A 26,050-nucleotide genomic window follows, 5' to 3' on the forward strand; every position below is an offset into this window, starting at 1 on the left:
GTAGGTCTAGCGGCGGCGTTACCGCGAGAAGTAGACAGCTGACTAAATGGCATTTCTTCGTCATCTGAGTCTGAGATAGTTGGCCTATAGGTAGGATCAACATCAGTGTCATCACTGAAAATTGATGAGACGTCAGACCAATCGTCATCTGATAGGTCAACATCCAGTTGTCTGTCCAATTCACTCGGGTGATTTACAATGTTGTCACTCATTGTTCACAGAACTGTTATTACTATAAGATTAAAACTAAAGAAAATGTGACTAAAAACAGTCCTCAATTACAACATTTAACTCAATTCACACGCACAAAGACAATATACGTAACATTAGACCGCTTTGTAAACAAATATAGCTATAGCAACAAAGAGTAATATATCTTTTTGAGCATAGATGTTATTTTAAATACACTAAATTACTAACAAAAAATTTGTATTTTACTAAAATACTCATACATATGTATTAATACTCGTAAAATAAGTATTTTACGGTTTCAAATAAATATGTATTAAACGCATATACCATGGCGACGATATTACGTCGCCCGGGGATTCTCGCATCTTCACTGGCGACGATACATCGTCGCATCAATTGGGGATCTTCGCATATTTTCTCGGCGACGATATTTCGTCGCCTGGGGTTCAAAGGGTTAATTGTCCATTCAACGGAATTTCTAAACCGAAAAAAAACAATGTATGGATACGTGACTCGTTAATGAATTGCCTGTTGATATACAATTCAAATTTCTACAACTATTTTCTTCAATCAGGTATCTACTACTAATTATTGTTTTTCTAAATTACTTATTTACACTACATTGAAGTGTCTCGTTATAACATATACAGGGTGTCCCATAACTCTTTTTTTAAACTAGCATTTTTTCTCAAGAATTGCAAGAATAACAATTTTTAGAGGGATTTTTTACAAATCTATTGACACCAAAATTAATTAAATCAAATAATAAACAACTGATTTAGAGCAGATTTACTGTGACAAGACATGGCCCACATTAAGGTTCTCAATGAATAACCAACAATACAAAACCTGAATAAACGGCAGCTCTCAGTGTGGGCCATGTCTTGTCACAGTAAATCTGCTCTAAATCTGTTATTTATTCTTGAGAAAAAATGCTAGTTTTTTTAGATATTCAAAGTTTAAAAGTTGTAATGGCCACCGTTTTAAAAATACTACAGATAATTTAATGATGTTTTCTTCAGTAACTGGCCTTGTTACCATAAAAATTTCAGTCAACAAATTTAGTATAATTTAATTGATAACTTTTTAAGATATTAATTTTTTATTAAAAAAAAAAAACAAACAAAAAACAAAGCAGACAGAGATGGGAAACTAAGCATCAGAGACCCATGTTCATTACGGTGAAATGTTTCTTTCTTGACCTGAGCAATAAAGTGGTATACTTTTGTGCAGAGAGTTACGGGACACCCTGTATGTATATATACTCGTAGTAGAACATAATCACAATGATCGTCCTTATCTATTTTGAATTTGTCGTGTAATCATTTAGTTGTGTAGTTTCTCCTGACCGTTTTTTCTTCAACATAAACAAAATTAAATGAATTTAAAGGCTGTAAAATTAAACTGAAAGAACGACACGTCCGCGTGTTTACCGGTCTCGCGCACGGGAGATGACGTGACGCGATGACGATGGACGTGCCTACCAGACGCTACGCGACGCCGCAGACTCTAGTTCTATTTCAGTACCGGAGACGTTCTATTCATGGACCGCACTAGATCACTCCTAGACTGCCCTTTAGCTCTCCACTCCCGGTGCAGCGCTGCGGAAAAATACTGGTTTCAGAATTCCGCTTATTGTTACTAAATCTGATAAATATACATACTAGCTGACCCGGCAGATTTCATAATCGATAAATAAAAAAGCTAAACTTTTTTTATAACATACACTTCAAACAAACAAAAGGAATTCGTAATTAATAATAGAAATGTTCGGTATGAATGAGATTTTATTATTATTATCAATTAATTACACATGATCTTGCTTGAAAAATTGTCATTACACAAATATAAAGTTTGAAGTGTAACAGTTCTAATCTGAAATAGAATCCCCCCAGTTAGTGATAAATTTGTCCTTGTATCTAATTTTTTTTTTATTTTCAAATAACGCAAAGTCAATTTTAAAACATCGGTTTTATTGTTCGACATCAATGATCATCGAAAACTAATGATAATCGACCATCCCCATTTCTAATCAAAAACAAAATTGTTGTTTTTATGGAATTCCTAGCATTTTTCTCATATTGACTCACCTTTTATTTAAACCTTCCCTGGAATTTCACAAATATTTCAAGTCCAAAATTAGCCAAATCGGTCCAGCCGTTCTCGAGTTTTAGCAAGACTATCGAACAGCAATTCATATATATATATATATATATATATATATATATATATATATATATATATATATATATATATATATATATACAGGGTGACGATGGGAGGGGAACATTTTGAACACTTACTTTGATCACAGATACTTAAAAATTGTAATACTTAATAATTTACATTGTTCAATTGTTTTAAAATTCAAATAGCTATAACTACTGAATGAATCCACCTTTTGAAGTCCGGTTTGCGGCAGTGTACTCTGCTAAGTAAGAACTTTAATTTGATACCAAACTTGACCTATGCTGCTATTTAAGAATTTTGTCTGACTCCTTGTGGACCGTCCCCCAAAGGGATTATCCGGTTGGTAATTGGGCAGATATGTGCGTTACTATCACCAGTAAGCACGTGTGAACTTTGGTATTTTTTTATATTATGGTTCAAAAATTAAAAAAGAGGTTCCAGACTTAATTGACACCCTGTATATAGAAGAAACATGTGTATGTTGGTAACGCCATTTTTAAAATTTTCAGTTTCCTAGCAGTTTATGTTGGCATAATTGGGATTACATAAGTGTTAAGGGAAAGAAAATAATAACTCTACAGATATTTGAGAAAGAAAACTCCGCGTCCAGAGAAGTAACTTGACAAGTCCAATTCTTTTGAAGATTCCTACTTCTTTACTCCTTCCTCGTGAGCTCCTCTTGAATCTTGAAGCTGTCATGAGATGGATGCTGATGCTGAAATCCATGTACTCGCCTGATGAGACCATAATAAGATCGAAACAGCTGGAGAACCTCTGTACCGCTATGAAACACTTGTCTACGACGAGATAAACCTTTAATAAACAGCGTTTCTTCGAAATGTGACAATTCTGGAATTCTTAACTGCAGAGCTTGAGATACCAAAAGGACAGGGTGACAAGACGTCCTCCTTTTTAGTGTTTTTCCTCCTGTTTTCCCTGCTTTTGAACATTTTGTAAAATGTCCGGCTTTTGGGGAATGCTTAAATGTTCAAAAATAGTATAGCATAACATAAAAGTTTCTTCCGATTTCCGTAGTCCCGAAGATAGACCATGAAAACATTATTGTAGCGCACACGTAATGCCATGGCATGTGAACTGCTGTTAGATTCAGTTGTATGTCGAGTGTTGTCTATAGTTAGACTGGCGCTACTACCCCTTGATTTCCTATTTATGTATTATGAACGATAGCTTAATTTTGTTACAATACATTATATACTATTCTGCTATAGTAATAATTTTTGAAGTGTGTTAGAATAACTTCCAAATAATGTAACAAAATTTATTTTCAACGTCATTCTAAAAAATTGGGTTAAGATAAGTTATACTTTTTAAAGAGAAAGATTTCAACAATAATTAAATTAATTCAATCTTATGCCCCACAAAATAACAGTCTCAAATTGTATCCATCAATATACACTTTAATAATATTAATTACTTGTATTTTTATATTTATATGTAAAATAAATCTAATTTGAGTTTTTTATTTTAATTACAAGCAATGTAGTACCAATTTATAATGTGCGCTTTTGTAAATAATGTATAAATAAACAGTTTTCGCAAAGTTTTCAAGAATAATTAATAATATCCTTCTTTTTTTATCTAATGTCCTCATTTTTCATCCTCAAAAGTCCTACTTTTAGGAACTTGCATCTGGTTACTCTGACGGTACAGTTCCAGAGCGGCCTGCGCAGGCTGAATTCCCAGAAAAAATGAAGACAAGAGTCGCGCATGCGCCTTACTGTTTCATATTTTGCGTGTCTGTACGCCGGTTTCTTCACTCAACTCACGCCGCGGCGTGCACATCCTCCCGGAAGTCACGAACAATGTTCCTGTAGTTGACAATTCCTAATACTCGGTTCCGGTAAAAGGAAAAACTTTGTACTGGTACATAGTGATGGGAGAATCGAATACATTGTATTGAAATTTACCCTTGTGTTTGAATAATTTTTCTAACAGACAAGTCTAGTCTTGTCTTACTTCCTTCCCGCAATCCATTGTTTCTTGGGTATTTGGAATTGCCCTGCCAAAAAGGTGAGAAAATCCTTTGCCTTTTTGTGTCTCTTGCAAACAAGTCATACCCATGATTTATGTACTCCAGAAAAAAATTATGTGTTTACCTGCTACTTCAATCCCGTCTGAAAGATTCTCTTCTAGTGCAGGTTTTGTCACCAATGATCGTAGAAGCCAAAAACCTCAATCATATTTTGTTGTTACAGAACAACATAAAATAAACATTAATTTTTGTCTTTATTGTTTACAAATTATATTTATTAACTGATTATTTGTACAATTATACACATTGTCAAGATTGACAATTTGTAATTACTTATTCCAAATTATGAACCTCCCTTATTAATTATTTTCATAGTCCAGACATATACATATATACATTGAAATTTAATATTTGTACAATTGTACATTTTGTCAAGTTTGAACAGTTTTAATTACTTATTCCAAATTATAAATCTCCCGTTTTTAGATTCTACTCAACAAAATAATACATTTTTGCTTTTGAGAGTTTTTCAATATCTCTAATGGTTCAGGAGCTACGTGGACTCCAAGTTTTTATCATCAGTCCGAAAAAATCCGAAAACTTGCAGTCCACGTAGCTCCTGAACCATTAGAGATATAGAAAAACTCTAAAATGCAAAAATGTCTTATTTTGTAGTGTAGAATATAAAAACAACATAAAATACAGGGCGTTCCATAAAATATTTTAAAGTTGGCCGCCACATTGGCAAAAATTATGAAAACTTCCAGTCCACGTAGCTCCTGAACCATTAGAGATATTGAAAAACTCTCAAAAGCAAAAATGTATTATTTTGTTGAGTAGAATCTAAAAACAACATAAAATACAGGGTGTTCCATAAGAGATTTTAAAGTTGACCGCCATATTGGAAAATGGCGGCCATTTTCAAAAAATTTGAAAGTGTATCCCTGAGTGAAACTTAAAATTGAGCAAGTTCCAAATTTAAAGTGTGGTGCTAAGTCGTGTAATTAAAAAGTTAGCTATTGGATCACTTTAAAAAACTCACCCTGTATACATATATATATATACATATATATAGGTACTAAAACATTTCATATCCTCCAACGAGTACATGTGTATGAATACGAATACTTTATCTGAATACTGTTAGTCCAAACAAATGTATACTGTACGTTTGCACTCAATTCTTCCAGAGAAACTGTATTCATTTCTAAAGTATTCGAATTCATTTCGAGGTATTCGAACATATGAATACCCGGGCTGTATTCGAATACTATTCGATTCTCTCATCACTACTGGTACAATTGCTACAATCCGAATATATTGGAAACTGCTCTCCGTCTCTCTCGGATTGGCGAATGACAGTCACCTCAATGGTTTCTGGCCAGTGACGGGGCTGAATGGACCGAACGCCTGCGACGTCGAATGATTGATTGCGCGGGGACTCCGCCCAAGACATACGTGTGCCGAAATAACGTCGACGCCCCTGTCGTACACGTCACGGCGTCTCGACGCCCGGTTCCACACAACAAAGACAGTTTGGAAAACGAACAGATCCCCACGTTAAGAGGACAGGGTAAGCAAAAAACTTTTGTTAGTGTTCTTTTTGTCCTCTGAAGTATTCTGAACATTTTGATATATAATACAATATATATCAGTTCCAATAAACATTGAATCAAAAAAATTACTTGCTCCGCCGGGACATATAATGTAATAATATATACATAACATTATATAAGTGATATTTATTTAGGGTTTTATGAACACTGCACCATCCCAGCACTCAAGGCAGCACTCAAACTCGCAAGTCTACAAAATTGTTACCATAAAAAGTCACTACCTGCAATAGTTATGAAGGAGATTGAACCTATTTTCAATGACCTGGCCAAAGCTGTTCCACTAAAAAAATGTGTTCATGGACAAACCCAGAATCCTAACGAGAGCGTTAACACCGTTATTTGGAGCTGTCTCCCCAAACCGGTCTTTGTCACTAATAAAAGATTGGATTTTGGTATTTATTATGCAATTTCATGTTTCAATGATAGTTACATAGCCAAATGTGAAACCATTAAGAAATGTAGCATGTAAATAGGCCTAAACACAATTGAAGCATTGAAAAGGTTGGATAAGGACCGAGTACACTTTGCGCAAAAGCAAGCGTTAGGGATTACGAAGAAGGCTAGACAGATGAGAAGGCAGAAAAAAGGAATATTGAAGAAGTGGAAGAGACCCTGATTACCCCAGCTATGATTATGGAATGCATTAAAAGTAAGGCTACTTTTAATTTATGTACATATCATTAAAACGCTGCCTTTCTTTCCCGAAATTGTTATACATTTGCACAATTTTCTCAGGATTGGAGAGGAATAGAACTCTGAATATTTTACCACATATGCAACTAACATTTTTTAATAAAAAAAATATTTTTTTTTATATTTTGGAAATTCGCCCTGTTAAACCTTGTACATGAACATACTTATTACTGTGAAAAAACAATTCATTGGCATATCTCTCTCTTATGGTTATTGAGATATGCGTGTAAAGGTTTGGGCTGATTTAACATTGCTTAGATGGGCCCTACCCTGTCCCCTTAAGATCAGACTAATCTCAAACCATGATAACTTCTTATGACAATTGTTATATTTATTTGTTTTTGTTAAGATGTGATTCCTGATTACGGCTTTGAAGATTTTTATATATTTTCTTATATTGGTTAAATACATTATTGATTTTGACCAATATTATTGGTCGAATAAAACCAGGTATTCAATAAATATTGTGTAAATGTAATTTAATTTTCAATATTGACATCTAGGTTAATTAACTCTTTTATACGCTTTTTAATAAATTCTCGGTACGATACGATTAAGGTGAGAAATATTACAACCGCGTTGGCATCATGCTCACGCACATAAAACAGTAATGGTGTAATTGCATTCAAAGAACTATTCCTTTCCAACTAATGGCAGATTGGACATTTACATCATCTACAGAGGAAAGTAATACTGTACCCAACTTTCCACTTGCAGAAGAGAATACTCTTAATTGACCGCATTGTGTTTATTTCTAATAATATGCAAGAGCTCAATATTAACCCCGTTTGTATTTCAACTAAAATTCCTAAATTGTAAATAAATATAAGAGTTAAAAACAAGTAAACAAAACAAATTGAACAGATTTTTATTAAATATAGCCTATATTAATAATAATTTGACAGAACACAAACCGGAGCGCCTGGAAGATAAGTAGTGCTGTAATTTACAACCCTTCCGTTGAAAGCAGAGTGGCGCAGTGGAAGCGTGCTGGGCCCATAACCCAGAGGTCCGTGGATCGAAACCACGCTCTGCTAATATCTTTTTGCTTCCTAGTTATAGTAATATTTTTACACTTTTTAAGTAAAGTATTTATTTTGGCCTCAAAAAATAATTCCTGACACAAAAATTTATATTTTTTTTAATTAGATATATTTTTATATTTATTTATAATTTAGCTATCTATATATATATAAAACTCATTCAAAATTACAAAACCATTTGTAATCCATCAGGTCCATTGTGACATAGATCTTTAATTCCTTTACAGTATAAATACATAGTTTAAATTATTAAGAAACGTTAAGCCAATTATTACAAAACTAACCTTTCTTAACAACTAATAGTCAAACATAATACAAAACTAAATTTCAAAATAAAAAAAAGAATTTTCAATGCAGCAGGCCTATTGTGACATTAAAATGATTTTTAATTCCTGTATAATATGAATGATATAAATCTGTAGTTTAAATTATTGAAAAATATAAAAATGGAATGTAGGGGAGGTGTTATTAAACAATCAACTTACACACTTGATATAAGGCTACAAGACTAATTAGAAAGCTTACTAGATAAGTACGTACTATGGATTATTTACCCATAATTAAGTACCTGTAATTAATTATCTTATTAATTTATTTTAATTATTTAACTTCAAACCAATTAATAAAAATAAAAAAATACTTTTTTAAAACCTGACAGGTCCACGAATCATTGGGGAACCAGCTCCTTTGTTGTTTTATTAGCATTGTATTCTCTATTGTTATTGGAGCCATTGTTACAGCACGATACGCATGTCAGATAAGTTATTCTTTCATTGTTACTCTTTAATATTGTCTTATTAGCTGAAGATAAAGTTATGTGGTTTCCATTTCCACTGAATCGTATACACTCGCTACCGTATGTAATATCCTACTACTATTATTACTTTAAATAAATGGTTAAACTTAATTTGTATTCTGATTACAGTTAGAAATAACAAATAACTCAGTATGATATAAATGTGAACTTTAATGATGATAAATTAATTGACATACAAGTTTGAATTTTGAAACAAGATGGAGGATACAATAATGGTAAATTTTTAAATACAATTCTTAATTTTTAGGGCAGGGTGGTTGTGCTGGCTTAATGAAATAGAAATATTGGGTTTTTTTTATAAAAGATATTGTTATTTTGAAAAATAATTGTTGTTAAATTTTAATTATATTAATTTTGAATTATTAGCCAAATCGAATGTTCCTGGGTTTTATGTTCTTCCAATGAATCACTATTAAACTTAAAAGGAATTTTCTCACCCAATGTCTGTCTTCTGCTTCTTTGTACTTCAGTGATAATAAGAATTTAATAAAGTAACCTTTCAAATACTGCTGAATAAATGTAACCAGTTTCTTTATAATAATAATCTTGCTTCACTTCTTCCAGATCCCTCTCTCCTCTCCACCTTTCAAATATCTGCTCTCTTCACTCTTCAACAATCATCCCTGCACACTGTATCACTGACTTTAGTTCACTTTATAACTTTTGAATTTTATATGTAATAAGGTGAATTTTGATTAATTTTGATATATTTAATTTTGTATTTATTATTGTTTGTATTAAAATTTGAGACAATTTATAAATAATTATTCCTTAATTATTATTACTAACAAATTTCTAAATTAAATTAGGCCTAAGTATTGAAATGAATGTGAGATGGGCGTATGAAATGAGTCATTACACGTATTTATATACATAACAAAGTCGTGTATAGAAGTTGAGAAGGGATCTATTACCATCTTTATTAAAACAATAAGAATTAAACTGTGTATTTGTCAGACCGTTTGCAAGCAGAATAATGACGTTTGCTGAAACGGTCATTATCACGTTTGATTATATTAGTTACACCAGTTGTTTAACTAACGTAATCAAAGCTATTACAATGCACTTTCACTGTTACATAGCATTAAGTATTAATATTCAATAGACTGGACAAGTTATTTAAATTAAATGCCATTACTGTTAAATCAAACCCGTAAGTAAAAAATATAGTATCAGGAGACAAGACGGAACAAAAAACGTCTTTTCCGAATTTACTTTAATTTTTTCCGGGATACGTGGAACTTTTCTGGACTTTGACTTTTATAACCCAAAAATCAATAGGGCTCTTCCTTGGATCAATAAAAACCTGTGGAACGAATCTATTTCCAATCTCTGGAACCTTTACATCAAGAGTCATTGTGCAGACGGTCGGACAGATAAGGACAACTCACTCTTAATTTCTAAACAGCCCTAATCGTGAATGATAAAAATAATGTAAAAAAATTAATTCCTTTATTTTATTTTTGTCAACTATTCTTCCAGATTATTACCTAATAATTAACGTATTACGAAAAATATTAAAAAGAGCGTAAATTAAAATTAAAAAAAAAAAAAAAATATTTTTTTTTATTTTGTTGTTTATTATGCATTGAAATCTCCTGTTTTAATTGGTATATCACTTTTTGTTTTATCTCAATTGAAACTCATAAAAATATTTTTTTATAAACTATGATAGTGATTTTTGGTTTTGGACAATGGCACCTGGTACACATACAACCAATCTTTATTAGACCAAACATAGTACGGCAAAAAAAAAAAAAAAAAAAACAATTTCAACATCTCAAAAGAGATCATGACTAAATTTAAGGCTATATTTCGGGACTTGACAGGCAAACAGCTTTTGGAAAAGAGTCTAAAGGGCAAAACACAGAATCCAAAGAGGTGATGAATAATGTTATATGGTCTGTGATCCCAAACTGGACCTTTGTGACATTACCTACTCTGAATTATGGTGTTTTTACTGCAATTTGTGCATTTAACGATGGTTATATAAGTAGAGTAAATTTATGGTTTGAGTGTACGAAAACATCTGGTGAATTCGATCAAAAATCTGGAGCGACTTAAACTGCAAAAAGTTGAAAAAGCAGCTAATGACCTCGAAAAGAAAAATCAGACAGGCCAGGACTCTGAAAAAAGGATGCTTGAGGATATATTTTATAAAGAGGAGGATCCAGACGACTCTGAATATTATCCTGGACATTACTAAACAGTTACATACCTTTGTTTCTTTTTGCGATTTCCGAAACTTGTGTTTTAAATATTTTGATGCCACTTTTTTCAGCTTAGGAAGATCGTACAGTGGTGATATATTTACTACATACCTTTAATAACATAAGCTAATCATAGACGTAGGTGTTTAAAAAACTTTAATTCTAAGTGCTGGAAATAAATATTATAAAATGTTTTTCAGAAAGTTTATTTACATAATACAATTTGTTTGTAAAAAATGTCTGTTTAGTTTTTTTTTATTTTCTATCTGTGTCTAAAAAGAAATTCAAAGAATAAACAGAAGCCCTAGTAGAGATAAATGGCATAAAGGTAAAATTACGGAAGATAGGGAGTTAGACTCCCCTTAAAACACCGAACACTGGTAACTGAATCACCCGCATGCGGTGAAGTCAGAAACTCTCTAACTCCTAATATATGACGGCAAGAGTCTAAAGGGCAAAACATAGTTATATGGTCTGTGATCCCAAACTGGACCTTTGTGACATTACCTACTCTGAATTATGGTGTTTTTACTGCAATTTGTGCATTTAACGATGGTTACATAAGTAGAGTTAATTTATGGTTCGAGTGTACGAAAACGTCTGGTGAATTCGATCAAAAATCTGGAGCGACTTAAACTGCAAAAAGTGAAAAAGCAGCTACTGACCTCAAAAAGAAAATTAGACAGGTCAGGACTCTGAAAAAGGATGTGGTGCCTGTGGTGTGGACAATCACAACAGGCCAAAAGGAGGCAGGAGGGAGGAGGTGCCAGGAGGTGACGGAACAACAACCCCATAGGCCATGTGGATTGCACTGCGATAGTCCAGGTCCCAGCATAGGGTACTCCCCCCCCCCACCTTTCTAGTTCATTCTGTTAAGGATTCGACTGGAGACAACTTTCCTTAGATTAGGTCTATAAACCAACAGGAACTCACGTTCGTTTTTGACTGTATTTACTTTAACATCTACACATTTGTTATTTGAAATTACAAATTTCTGTATGTATACGGAAAAAAAACAATTGTTTACTTAGAATTGAAAATGAACCTGTTTAAATAAATTAAAGGTCTCTCTGATGTATTTTACAAAACAACACATTTCAACACAGTCATATAGTACCTACCATTACTGTGCCAATAATTGCAAAAAGCATATTTTTCAAACTAAGGACAAAAAAGAATAAAGCGACTGAGTACGGTTTTTAATTCAGAAAATGTTAAGCTCAGCTTACATCTGTTGTTACATGAAAATTTTATCGGCTTTAAAAATTGATTAAATAATAACAAATGCATCATTATATCTTAAAAAAATTATATCTTTTGAACCAGTTATGAAACTCGAGAATTGTATTTACCTTTGGTAAACCTTTTTGAAAATAAAATATTAACAAAATCCTTTTTTCCGTTTCAAAATGGCGTCCGTTAAAAATCTTTAAAGTCAAATAACAAAAAAAAAAAAAAAAAAAAAAAAAAAAACCGGTATAGTTATAAAAACGCAGATGATACAAATTATTTAGTCATTTTTATACCAATTCCAACGGTACCTTTTTCAAAGAAATCCGTCAACGCTTAAGCGAGCACGAACACTTTATAGGTATGCTTGCACAAGCCGGGAGCAACTTAGATAGCCATCAGCTGTTTTACATAGGTAATACGAATTTTACAAGATACAAACTTTTTTTAAATTTTATGACGGTTGGTATATATAATGTTTTAATAAAAAACATTAACGGAATAGACGGAAAAATACAGGTTTTAGGACACACCTTCTTACGACCTATTTTGCTCATTTTTATGTGTAGAATAAACTCCCAAAGTATTTGAACACTTTTACTGAACACCCTGTATAAAACTTTTTGCCCGGAAACCCCGTGTTTCGCCCCACTGTGGGACGTTTAGTACAGAACTGGCACACCAGAACTTATCACACCGTTAGGTATAAAAGACTAGCTAGCAACAAACACCGAGGTGTCGGAGAAATAAACAGGCACCTCGGGGAGTCTAGTGGTGTAGAAATATTAGTGGGGCCAGCACACTAAACGTGTCACCCGTCCGCTCACACCCGCTCGTACCGGTCCTGTGCACGTTTTATAGTGCCGCGTGTTTTATTTATACTTGGGACGCATTTATTCCATAATATCTAATCTTATATATTGCCCCATAATCCACAATGAGAACGTATCAGTAGTGCGTTGCAAACAGCACATCGGACCACTTTTTACTAAAATAACGATATAAGGAAAAAATTGGCGACAAAAATTCGAAACGTCACAAGGTATCGGTTTTTATGGCGTCCAAATGTTGGTAATAAATAATTATGGTTGTATCTCATGATTTGTATTAGGCGTCGAAGAGTTAAACAAAAAATTAATTAGGAATTTAAGTTCATTCGTAATATGGTTTGTTATTGTTGAAGTGACTACCTCTTATGGCGAGCTAAGGATGTGTGTTTTGCACGTGGGCAAACTTCCGGTTTGCGTCACGTCACGCATCACGTATCACGCATGTTCGCTCTGTAGCCGCTAGGGGTAGGCCTATCGCGGCCATTTTGATGTCAGTGAGTTTCGCCGTTCCTATCAGTAGATATTCAGCCGTGCTGGTAAGAGGTTATAGTCGTTCCTTGTTGAAATAACTACTTCTTTTGGTGGGCTATGGGTTTGTGATTAAAGGATTAAAAATACATTTATTAGATCTTTTCTAGCGAACAAAGCCATAGAGTATTTTAATCGTGGAGGGAAATTAGTCTTTCTGTTGATTATTATTTATAACCTTTACTGAATTACATTGGGTCTTAACCTTGCATTTACTTAAAAAATAAATTATTTAAAACCAGATTTTAATACAAATTTTGTTGAAGAAACGTCAAAACCATTGACTGTATAAAAGATAGATTAAATTTAACAACGTCAAACAATAAAAACATAAGAAAAACGAAATATAGAACAAAAATAGATGCTGTGTTCACAGAATATTTAGTAAGATTTTATTCCAGAATTATTATTTCTTATTTCAGTTATTACAAACCCATAATTTCATTTTTATAATATAATGACAATGAAAACGAAGTAATTATTTCGGAAATACAAGATTGTAGTGAAAATGATACTAAACGATTTATAGAAACTAATGCTATAGTAAGGAAAGTGTATAAATATTTATTACTTAATATTTAGAAGTCAGTAATTATAATACATGAAATGTAAAAAAAAAATTAAATATGTACAAAAATAACAGAAAATATAACACTTTTTTATGTGAAAAGATTGTCTCTTATATAATTTTAAAATATAAAAATAATTATTTAACGCAAATTAAGCAAACGTACTTTTTTCAATTCACAGCTCTTTATAAGAAGTAGTCACTTCTGTCGATCAGTCCCGCAACTGCCTTTCCATGTTTACGGGTATCTTATGGGGGTTTACCATCGAGTTTACCACTCAAATTAAATATACACCAAAACATAGAGTAAGACAACGAGCGAAACAACAAATTGTTCATTTAGATTACCAAAATTTGCGACAAAAAAATTTGACACTTTGCAAGACATTTTCACACAGTATTGTCCGACAGCACGCAGTAGAACTAAATTGAACGTCCTTGAGGAATAGAACCTCGCTCTCTTATAGACCTCGCTGTGGAAGCAGTCCCATAGTCCTCCCCACTCCCGAGTCCTGGCGTCCCAGACGGACGATAATCCCAGCTCTGGGTGTCACTGTCACCGTGTCAGGCAACTGCCGGGACCGTCGTGAATCCGTCTGTCAACACGGACAAGGCAGATGCTACGTCACTTGAGCCACCCCCCCCCCACCCTGTGTGTACGTGCCCCCGCACCCTGTCCGAGGCTACAGTGACAGACAGCTGATAATCTGTAGACCACATGCGACAGTTGCTTTCTGTCAATATAATACCTACACATTGTCCTTTACACTATCGATGGTTCCACAGTATCGATATAGTACCATCGACTTCATAGAATGAGTCGAGTACTCGAGACAACCAGGTATAATGCAACTTTTTATATTTCATAAACGAGTTGGCAATGGATGTAACCAACCACATTTCTTAGGAGTGAAATTAAAATTGAAACCTTTAGAGAATGTCTTTAAGACCTTAAAGGAATCTGTTTAAAGTTATTTTTAATTATGTCCCCTTTCCTCAAAAATGACACAATGCCGAAATGGCATTTTTTTGGGGGTATCGAAGGCCGAGCGGTCTAAGACGTTGGACTTTGAATTTGAGTTAGAGCACAGGTTCGAATCCCGTCTGTGGCCGTTGTACTTTTTATCAGAGCCATCGACCTTGTACTGTATCGACACTCCCCTTTGTTCTGTTTGATAAGATCCTCGCACACGCCAGTGGCCCATGAGGACGGGCAGAGCAAGGCTTAAAAGCTTCTCCTTTTTTAACAAAAAATTTTAGGATTTTTCAATAGTGGAAATACACATTTTGAAATTTCCAACGCCCAGCTCTTGAGTCACGAAAGATAACAAAAACTAATTCCAACACCTTTAACCGATACTTAACCCTATAAAACAGTAGTAGTTAATATTTTTGAATGCTGTATTTTAGTATTAAACAATAAATACCATCTTAAAATCATAAACACTGAAATATGAATGAATACTTCTGGAAGCGAATAATGCAAATTTGATATAGTGTCGGAACATAAACTTCTGACACATTATTTAATCTCTTCCAAAACAACCTAAAGGGGATATTTTGAAGGGGTTATTTTCAAGAACGATTTAATTAGGCTGAAGGTCGTATTAATCTCTCACATTTCTGTGAACATAACCACGAAATTGGTAGCGTCTACGGTAACGTCTCTACCTCGTTTACAACACGCGTGATTCTGGCAGCTCTGGTATCAAACGTCCTAAACTTATAGTATAGACACCGTAGAGACAATTTACACTCTAGAAGCATGCAACATGGATTTCTGGAATTAGTAGAATTTTTCTCCGCGAAAAAATCAATCAATGCTAGTAACGGTGGAGGTCCAAACGGGAAGGTATCGAAAGTGTTAAAAATATGAAACACTTAATCCATTTCCTGGTATGCTACAAATAAAAAATTTGGTACAAAATTTTATTACAAGGTGAAATAGACGGAAAGTACTTGAAAGCTGGTCGGTTTTATTTTTATTCACACGAAACAATTCACAATAGATGACCAGTGCAGTCGTTCCTCCCAAGCTCTGTACCCGCTAATCCAGAGGTCGTAACTCAAATCCGACAACAAAATCGTACTTCAATTTTAAATTTCCTACCAGAAAGGTCCAGTAAGTTTGTGTCGTATCTCTAACGGTTAAGCCACACATCGCCCGTGAAGTCAAAACTTTGGTTAAATCCGGAAAAGTTCAATAAAATAAGTCTACTTTAAACTCCCTGAACCCTAATCTAATGTTTGGACTTAACCTTTGCCCGAATTTGGCCAACACTCGAATTTGGGGTCTGATAGCCCCCAGCAAGTCGAAGGCGGTAATAGTTATATCTCGGTCAGATGGGTAGATAAACAGTCCAAAAGTCGCACTTTATAGTATGTATACGGTTAGCTAACACGTATTAAAAAAGATTTATTGACATGCCTGCAGGTTGGTATTAGGCTAAGAAATTACGATTTGAGAAAAAAAAATCATTTCATATTAGTAACCCTTTTGATACCTCCCCACTTCGACCTCCACCTAAACTAGGGTGACTGTCGATTCATTTATTTCAAAAGGGAAATTGGAAAATTCGCTCTTAACTCCTGGACTATTACCACAACAATGAAAACCCTAATAGAGTAGCGGCAGATCATCGGCCACGTCAGAGAGATGGTCACCATCGGCTGCACAGAAATCGAATAGCATAAAATATCGATGTTCGATACAGAAGCAAATCGGATAGGTCAGTTGTATGAGCCGAGTATCGGTAGACCATCGATTGCATATATATCGAATAGCACTCACGCACAACAATATCGTCAAAATGTCGATGTTCGATACAGAAGCAAATCGGATAGGTCAGTTGTATGAGTCGAGTATTGGTAGACCATCGGTTGCATATATATCGAATAGCCCTCATGCACAGCGATATCGTCAAATATCGATGTTCGATACAGAAGCAAATTGGATAGGTCAGTTGTAAGAGCCGAGTATCGGTAACCATCGGTTTCATATATATCGAATAGCCCTCATGCACAGCGATATCGTCAAATATCGATGTTCGATACAGAAGCAAATCGGATAGGTCAGTTGTATTAGCCGAGGGCAAGGTCAGTCAGTCGTAAACCTCACTCAATGCAGTGCTGGGCCTGCTGCCTTGTCGCCCGAGTGGATGTAGGAGGGCTATAAACCCCATAATGGGCCATAAGTGCCTTTATGGCTCTACAATCGGGCAGCTCACTCGGGCCCGAGCACTAATCGACTACCGGACTCAACAGAATGACTGATGAGGGCGATAAATCTCTGCTGCTAGATCTTTCGTGAGCCTCCGTGAGAAACGCCAGGACCGAAACAAATATTGACGCAACACTACAGTTTATCGTTTTTAAAGTTTTACTATCATTATTCTTTTTAATTTAACGAGTCTAACGAGGAAGATATAATTTAATCTGAAAATTCGATAAAAATGTCTATTAAACAATACGATATTACTCATTAAGCACATAACTTTTTTCAATTTCGTTTCGTAACAATGGCATAATGAAGCGGCAAGGAAAAATCATTAATGTTCTTACTGCAGTTGTAGTTACATAAATATTACATAGCTCCTAGTTCCGATTACATGTATGTCTCTTACTGGAAGAGCACGCTTACGTATATTTTCGCTGAGGATCAGAATGTAGGTAAGTGTTGATTTAATGTGAATGTTGAGTTTATCCTTCCTCCTTCTTCCTCTTAGTGCAGCGTCTGAAATTTGACGCTGTCGCAGACTTGACCCCTGGAATCTGGGCACTCATTTGTCTAAAAAGATTTTTTTTAAGTCGGCGACGAGGAAGCTCAAGATGAACTCTTTACATCGTTTCAACATCGTGGACACCCAGACTACTACATGTACTGTAATCTTGATGAAGAAGTATTACTATATTCTTACTACAGTTTTACGTGTATAAATTCTTTTATAGCTCCTTGTACCGATGACTTGTATGTTCCTTACTAGAAGAGTACGCTTACGTATTGTTTGTTCATTGAGGATGCACTTCTAAATTGTTTAAAAAAACATTACAAACAACTGTTTATACTTTCCAATTTGTATCTTTCCGTTTTGTGAAATAGTCTTATAAGCTACGACTCTCTGTTTTAGTGCAAGATCAAGTGAAGTGTTGGAACAACAGGCCTTTGTTGACATCAATAACTGTGTACAATACTTCCAAAGCCTCAATCTCACAACAAACTCCTCAAAATCCAACGTTTTAAATTTTGCCTTGCGCGATGTAGGCAACCATTGTGGATCTGCCGTCTTGTTAGCTGATTCCACACTGGAAGAAGTCCTCTCTTCAAAATTCCTAGGAATACACCTTGATCGAGGGTTGACTTGGAATGAACACATCAATCATGTTTGCGCAAAAATTTCCTCAGGCATTTGTCTTGAGATCCTTAGCAAAATACTGCCCAAGTCAGGTACTGATAACGGCGTATTATGGCTTAATTTACCCCCATTTGTCTTACGGAGTGGTCCTGTGGGGAGCGTGCGCAAGCTCTCAGTTTCAGAGAGCATTCAAACTCCAAAAAAAAGCTATTCGAATAATTGCAAAAATAAAATTCAGAGAGTCGTGCAGGCAAGCTTTTAAGGAATTACAGCTGTTAACTCTCCCGTGTCTGTACATTTTAGAAACCACTTTGTTTTGTATGTATAAGTGTGCCTTAACCAGAGGCCGGGAAATACATACCCATGAGACACGAGGTAGAGAATTACTACGAACTGCAAGCCACAGAACAGTGGTTTTTGAACACCTGCCCTCACAGGCAGGTGTTAATTTTATTAACAGACTGCCAAATTCAATAAAAAATTCCCTAACGCCCAAGGCGTTCAAAAGGCGCCTTAAACACCCCTTGGTGTTACAAGCATTTTATAATGAAGGGGAGTTTTTAGCATTTAATTGGGAGACCGCCCAATTACACGACTGATTCTGCTGTTTAAAGTGGGATATATTGGCGAAGGATGAAAGGTGCATAAGTGTAAAATTGTATGTCTAAATGAGAATTTTGTGGCATGAATGTAAGAAATTTTAGATTAAAATTTGTGACGTTTGCTATACATTGTAATATTGTCGCTGCAATAAAGCTGATTTGATTTGATTTGATTTGAAGCTCAAGGCAACACCGCATCGCTGTGCAAAAAGGTCGGGCCAAACTTTCGTCTGCTAACAATACCGGTAGTATGCTCTCTTGTGAACTACGCGATTTTTCAATAGGCACTCAATTCTACACGTTTAAGGGTTCCATATTCTCGGATCTCTAGTTGAACAGGGCGTTTGTTCTCTAACGTGATTTTCAGAATATCAGCGAGACACCTCCCTCACGGCGATGCACTGAAAGTAAGAGTAAACTCCAGACTTAAAGTTGAAATCCATGATTATTTGAAAATCCAATGTTGGTTATTCAGTAGAGGCATGACTTTTGGAACTAGGAAAACACATAGGTGTGTGCAGCGAATGTGAGGATTGCATATGTGTGCGCTCACATTCTCTCGGTCTCATTTTAGATCGGTTATCCTTAAATTTTCACAAATACAGTGGACAACTTTTAGAAAAAGTGCGTTTCGCACACGGTAAAGACCACTTCCTGCAATTTTAACCCGAAAGGTTACACGTAAAATTTCCACAACGGTGTTCCACAATTCAAATTGAAAATCCTTATGAAATTATTTTTTAATACTTATGTCGAATTTTATCTTAATATTCAGATCATATATATATATATATATATATATATATATATATATATATATATATATATATATATATATTGATGCTCAGTATCATAATCTTAAATTGATGCATCCGATTGTTTGGGTCACAATCATTTTATTTTAATGTTTAAAGAAAATTTCGGTCACAGCCCTTTCGTATACCATTTCCGAAGACGGAAAAATACAAAATCTTGTTATTATTCCACGAGAATTTGTAGTAGCAATTTGCTACAAAAATATACAAAATGTTACAATCAGGTCCAGTAAAAAAAAAAACTGTGATTGTTTCAGTATAAATGTGAAAGACGATCGGAAGTGAAATGTTTTTTATTGATAAAAACCATTTCCTTAAGTTAAAAATTAATACAAAACGAGTAACGCTCTAAAGCTACAAATTATGCACATTCATACAGTATAGATATTAAATTTTTATTTACAGTCGTTTTTATTTGTCTAATTACAAATTGCCTACATTTGCTTTTTACGTTATTTTAAATTCACACATAAAGATCTCTTAGAGAATATAACCTCCCTGAATACAGAAAAAGTTGATCAATTATTATCACCCCACATTCAATAGCCCCATATGAAGTAGAAGATTACACAATATTGCTATCAGACACAAACAAAAATGTTTGCAGTACGTATATGAGTTATCACTTCAGAGAAAGACGCGTTTTTAATTAATGATGTAAGGAAATTTGGTTTTTAATGAAATATAATTTATGAACATGAATTATTTAAAAATATTGCTTTCATAACTAAATAAAAAAACACATTACTCTCCGAAGGTAGTATAACTTGCGTAGTGTACATACTGTAAAAAGATGACAATTATTTCTTCACCAGTTTTTATTTGGCCCTTCAACCTCAGTATTTCCTTGTTTTCATGACCAAAAAGATTCAACATATGTTTCTGTCTTCAGAAGTTATGAATTTAAAATTTAAAAAAATATATATATATATTTTATACCGACCGAAAATCGACCACAGCATCTTAAGGAATGTGTTCAGAGGTCTAAAAGGTCCATGCCCCGAGCCCCGCATTGACACCGGCGTCACTGGACGTCACATCACGTCGGACGCGCTACGAGTTGGACTCTAATCCCCAGGACGCGACGCGACAAAGTGCTACGCGCCCCCTAATCACTTCCAGTTCGCCCCTAAATGTTAACGCCTCCTGATGAGAGTTTAACGACGTTTTCCGCCTTAATGGCTCAACGTTTACACAGCTTATGGAGCAATTGGCTGTTATTTGAAAACTGATAGATCGTTTAATAAAACACAAATTCTGACTAATGAATGCCACAACACAAAACTGACGTGTAGGAAATATTCAGAGAGCGATAGTTTTGTTAATCGTATGATCATTGTTGAGGCCATAACTTACGGATAGCTCAAATACAATAAAACTTATCTACGACAGTGAGTTTACTGAAAATGTTTAGTAAAAATTATTTACTAAATATATTAATCATTTAAAACAATTTTGGTCTTCACAATCGTTAAAATAAAAAGTTGTACGTCTGTAAACATTCAAAAATTCAATGTTATTTTGTAAATAGTAGGATAGTTCTTAGGCTTTTAAAAGCCTTCTCTGTCATGACTACCATTTAGAGTATCCGGCTTTGACCACGTCGAAGGCTATTTACCAGAATTACATTCTTGAAATCTTTCGGCTTCGTTGTAGAGAAGCCATGCATTGTCATCAGAAATTGAAACTGTCAATAAAACATATCTGCTTATACATGTGAATGAAATGTAGGGGGAACTACCAATAGAACATGTACGCTTATATTTGTGAGTTAAAAAGAGGAGGCCTGCAAGTTTAACCAAAGATCAGTATTAGTTCTGACCGATACAAAAAAGCTGTTATTTTGATTTGAAAATATGAAGTATTCAGGCACACTGTATTTGGAGCAAACTGTAGACCACTATCTCTTTTAGCACCAAAACGGAATTGTTCAGAAATCGAATTATCCATAAAATTCATAATAGGAACAATATTGTAGTGGGGAAAAAACCTTCCCAGAGCTGTGGAAATCTTTTTCAGAATAAAGTACACCTTCTTCGCACTTTTGAAGGAGGCACCTTAGTAACCTTTTTAAGCTCAATTGGGTAGCCTTCATGCAAACAAGTCAAAAAATTATACTCCTGGTGAGGTCACGATCAAAATATTGAAAGCTAAGAGGCCAGGCATTGTATCCTTCTTGGTGATAATCAAATTTGCGTCTAGTACGCCACCTGGATGATTCTGTATTAGGAATTTGTAGTACGCCTCACTGATAAAAATGCAGCCACTGGTTCCAATAAATTCGGGACAGTTGGTGTGCTCGGGGATTTTGGTGAAAGTTTGTGGTCAACCAGTCTTGGGCTTAGACGAAAATTAGATACGACGCGACGCGACGGCGCCAGTTAATCCTATATCCAAGAAAATCCGTTAAATCCATCCGTTATGTGAGGGATTCGACTAACGCTGAACATTCCCTACGGCGTAGTCTGGAATCATTATACTGGGATAAGAAGATTATAAAGGTCCAACAGTTTCACACTCTTGAACATTGCCAAACATAGTAATTAATTCTAGAAGGATAGGTTTTCCAAAAAAGCTGCTTCAGTTCGTGTCACAAGTGCCACAATACTGGAGGAATCTCCACTCACTTCTGCGAATTGGTTACAACCATCACCCCCTGTTCTCCCTAAAAAGAAAAAGGTGCAATATTCGTGCTCAAAATAATATACACAGACAGTATATAGAAATCCTACAATATCTAAACATTACAACCATCTCTACCATCCTGACTGTCGTTCAGCACAATACGGGTACTGCTCAGGGGGAACATTTTGGAAGACTCGTGTCCGAAGAAATCGAATGCACGAGGATATTCAAGTTCTACACACTCTGATAATTTATGACATACACCTTCAGCTTCATGGCGGAATTTTGTTTGCCGAGGAAAACTGCAAATAGGGAACTGCTAGAAGACGGTGCCTTGTGTATTCAACACAGGAGAATATTGAAATTCCATAAATTTCTGAAAATACAAAAAAAATTCTCGTGCCCAGAATATTGAGATTCCATGAACTTCTGAGAATCAAAAAACTAGTCTCTTGCCGAGAATACTGGAATTCAGAATTTTTGAAAATCAAAGAACTATTCTCTTCCCGAAAATATTGAAATTCCACGAATTCTGAGAATCAAAGAATTATTCTCTTGGAAATCAGTTTGCAAAGGTTGGAAAAGTTGGAGGATTCATGTCCGAAGAATTGAACAAACGGAATTATTTTTGGAATGTTTTTTAACCAGTTAACAATTAAAAAAGCTTGCGTACAAAGTCAAGGTACAAGACAGACGTTTCTGGCATGGATCTGCCCACTAACTGTTAACTACCTGTTGATTTTGAGTTTGGATTTTATTCGGAGACAATGTCACGATTTGTCCCAAATCGGTTTTCTTCCCTAAAACATTTTTTTTTTGTTTTACCTACCTTCATGTGTGGCCTGTTACCTTTGAATAAGTGGCCCCAAATATATCTTTTCCCAAGACTTTTCACATATCATCTGTAATGCATTAGCTTTAATATACGTGACACCGGTATTAACATTGATAGTGACAGTTTATGGGCAGATAAGGAACCCAATCGGTTCTGTTCACAACATCAATCCCATTTAATCTTGTATTGATTAGAAGCAATGGAAAAGTATGTTTATAATTAGCATAAACAACAGTTTAAGAAATGGAATGACTTAATGGAATCGGAATCTGAATCTGAGCTGCTGTAACGACATGCAATCACGAGATGTGGAACTGATAACGAAAACTAGTTCACTCACTGATACGCTGATTTCAGCCCTCGTACTTACCTGAAAGCAAACAAAGTACAGTTACTTAGTGTTACAAATCATGATCGCTGTAACTCGTCAATCACGAGTTACAAACAAAACAAACAACCTCTTCCTGTAACCGCATTTAGTGACCTTTGACAGGCGATAACCGCTCCTGTATTATTCAATAGAGTTCGACCTGGAGCAGTAGTTCAACAGCTGTCATCTGATAACTCACTCTTTACTGAGCATTTAGATTGGTGACGCTTTAACAGTACTTACTTTGACAGAGGTTTATCTTAAGAGCTGCCTGGATGCACTTTGACGACCTCATCTTAGTCTTAGAACTATAGAAGATGTCTCGTTTTAAAGATTTTAAGTTTTTAAACATTTTTACAGGTTATTTAGAAATATAATATATAACTTATAATATCAATATATTTTTAAACGAGACATCTACCACAATGTTACAATCAAATGCCACAATAAGGGAGTAAATGTATTCTTTTTTCTTCTTCTTCTCTAATTGTTAGCTCTAGGCTAATAGACTTCGGGAAATCCCATGCTGCCTTAATGTACTATTTGTTTCTTGACGTAGGAGTCTTGTAAGGATCTAGGATAACTTCTCGCTAAGGGTTCATCAGACTTCCTTGGATGAAGCACCTTATCTTTGTTACATTTGTTACTATGTTGTTTGTTACATGCAGAAAGTTACTTTGTTTTAAACCCTTTTTTTAATTAAGCTCAAAAATTCAAGTAATATTTAAAAAAATCTTTGGACCGTTTAACTGGAGAATTTGAGTTAAGTTTTGAAAATTCATCCCATACTTATTCTTAATTAATTTTAAACCTTGGCTTCTAGCATGGTCATATGCAGGGGACGTAAAAAAGATATATTCCTAAGTTTCACTATGACCTACAGTACATCTCAGACATAGTGGAGTGAAGTACTGACCAATAGTATACAGGGTTTTATTTATATTGGCGTGACCAAATTTTAATCTTAGAATGTTCACCCACCTTTTCACTTCAACAATTTTGAACCATATATATTTTGACATCGTTTCAACAACCTCTATAACATCGGGCTTTATTTACTCCTATATCAGATCGTTACTTTATTTTAGAAGTATAATTGTTTTTGGTACACTTTGAAATTGTCTATGGATATATGTTGTTCTATTTTAGTGCCATCTTTGATTGCCTCTTTTGCTAATTTGTCAGCTTTTTCATTACCAGATATAGCTATATGACTTGGAATCCACTGCAGGGCAATATTTTTCTTCGATTCTAATATTTGAATATTATTGAAAAGATTAGATTTTGTTCGAGTACATGAGGTTTTAACACAGCTCTAATGGAAAAAAATGCACGATCGTTTCACAACATCCGACTCTCCTGAATTTAAATCTCCTAAATTAAGATACAAAATTAATTTACTTCATTAAAATGTTTATGAATTCAATTTTAAATCTCTAATCTAAATTTTTCTGACTGCCGCATCCAGTGGTAAATTTAATGAAAAACTAGAAATTAAAGAAAATCGACTAATCGAGGATTAATTCAATCTAATCATGAACCGATACATTGTGCAAACAATCGAATTGTAATCACAACAATCCGGTATTTTACACGAGACGATTGAAAAGAGCTTTAGGGATTCAGACTAAACTTGAACTGTACTTAACTCCTACAGTGATTTGTCGCACTATAGGCTACCAGTCTTACGAAAATCCTTAGTTTTCAATGTATTAATTATTATTACGAAGTCTAAACCGACTTGAGAGTCTGATGTAGGGCAATGATCTTGAGTTATTGCCCATAACAACAACACTAAACCTCTTGCATAGTACACTCTCATTTTTTATCGATGTGGTATGAGAAATGTACTTTTATACTGGTGTTTTGTAAATGTTAGTGTGACTTCATTAAAATTTTGACGACCGATTATTTTGGATGCAAAAGAGATAGCGATCTCTGGTTTTTACCAATCTTTAAATTTGTTTATGCTCTTCAAAATTAGGGGTAACCTGAGAGGGATTTTCATTTAAAATTTTTGAGGTCCCCAAAATTCCGCATTTTTGGGGGACACAAACATTTTCAAAATCATCAAAAATGTCTTTTCCACATTGCACCACTATCAAAAGAATATCTTCTTATATAAACTTTAGAAACAATAGAAAGGATCCTGACTTTTTTACTTATCCTGCATAGATGATTTTTTTACCGATCCCCTTTAATCTCTACTCTGCCCGTCCTCATGGATCACTGGCCTGTGCGAGGATCTTATCAAACAGAATAAGAGGGAGAGTCGATACAGTACAAGGTCGATGGTACTGATAAAAAGTGCAAGAGTCACAGGCAGGATTCGAACCTGCACTGTCCTCTAACTTGGACTCAAAGTCCAGCTTCTTAGACCGCTCGACCATCGCCACTCCCATCATTAATGAGCATCCAAACGCCTTTTAGTTATCCTTGCAGAGTTTATACGTTTCAATGTCATGAATCACAAAAAATGTTGATTTTTTACTGAGTAACCAATTGAAATATCTAAAAAAGCGTTTGAATACGCATTTAACT

At 34.6% G+C, this 26,050-nt stretch overlaps 1 protein-coding gene and 1 non-coding gene across 8 annotated transcripts in view; one reads left to right on the forward strand and one right to left on the reverse strand.

Annotated features, from left to right (window-relative positions):
• The window catches only part of LOC124367980 (protein spinster), a 181,824-nt gene that overhangs the window by 65,568 nt on the left and 90,206 nt on the right, over window positions 1–26,050 (reverse strand). The gene's annotated exons all lie outside the window — the stretch shown is intronic.
• Trnam-cau lies at window positions 7,650–7,721 on the forward strand. Its single transcript has one exon. It is a non-coding gene; the product is annotated as a tRNA-Met (tRNA).

This window comes from Homalodisca vitripennis, chromosome 8 (genome assembly GCF_021130785.1).
Source record: "Homalodisca vitripennis isolate AUS2020 chromosome 8, UT_GWSS_2.1, whole genome shotgun sequence".
Lineage (NCBI taxonomy): Eukaryota > Metazoa > Arthropoda > Insecta > Hemiptera > Cicadellidae > Homalodisca > Homalodisca vitripennis.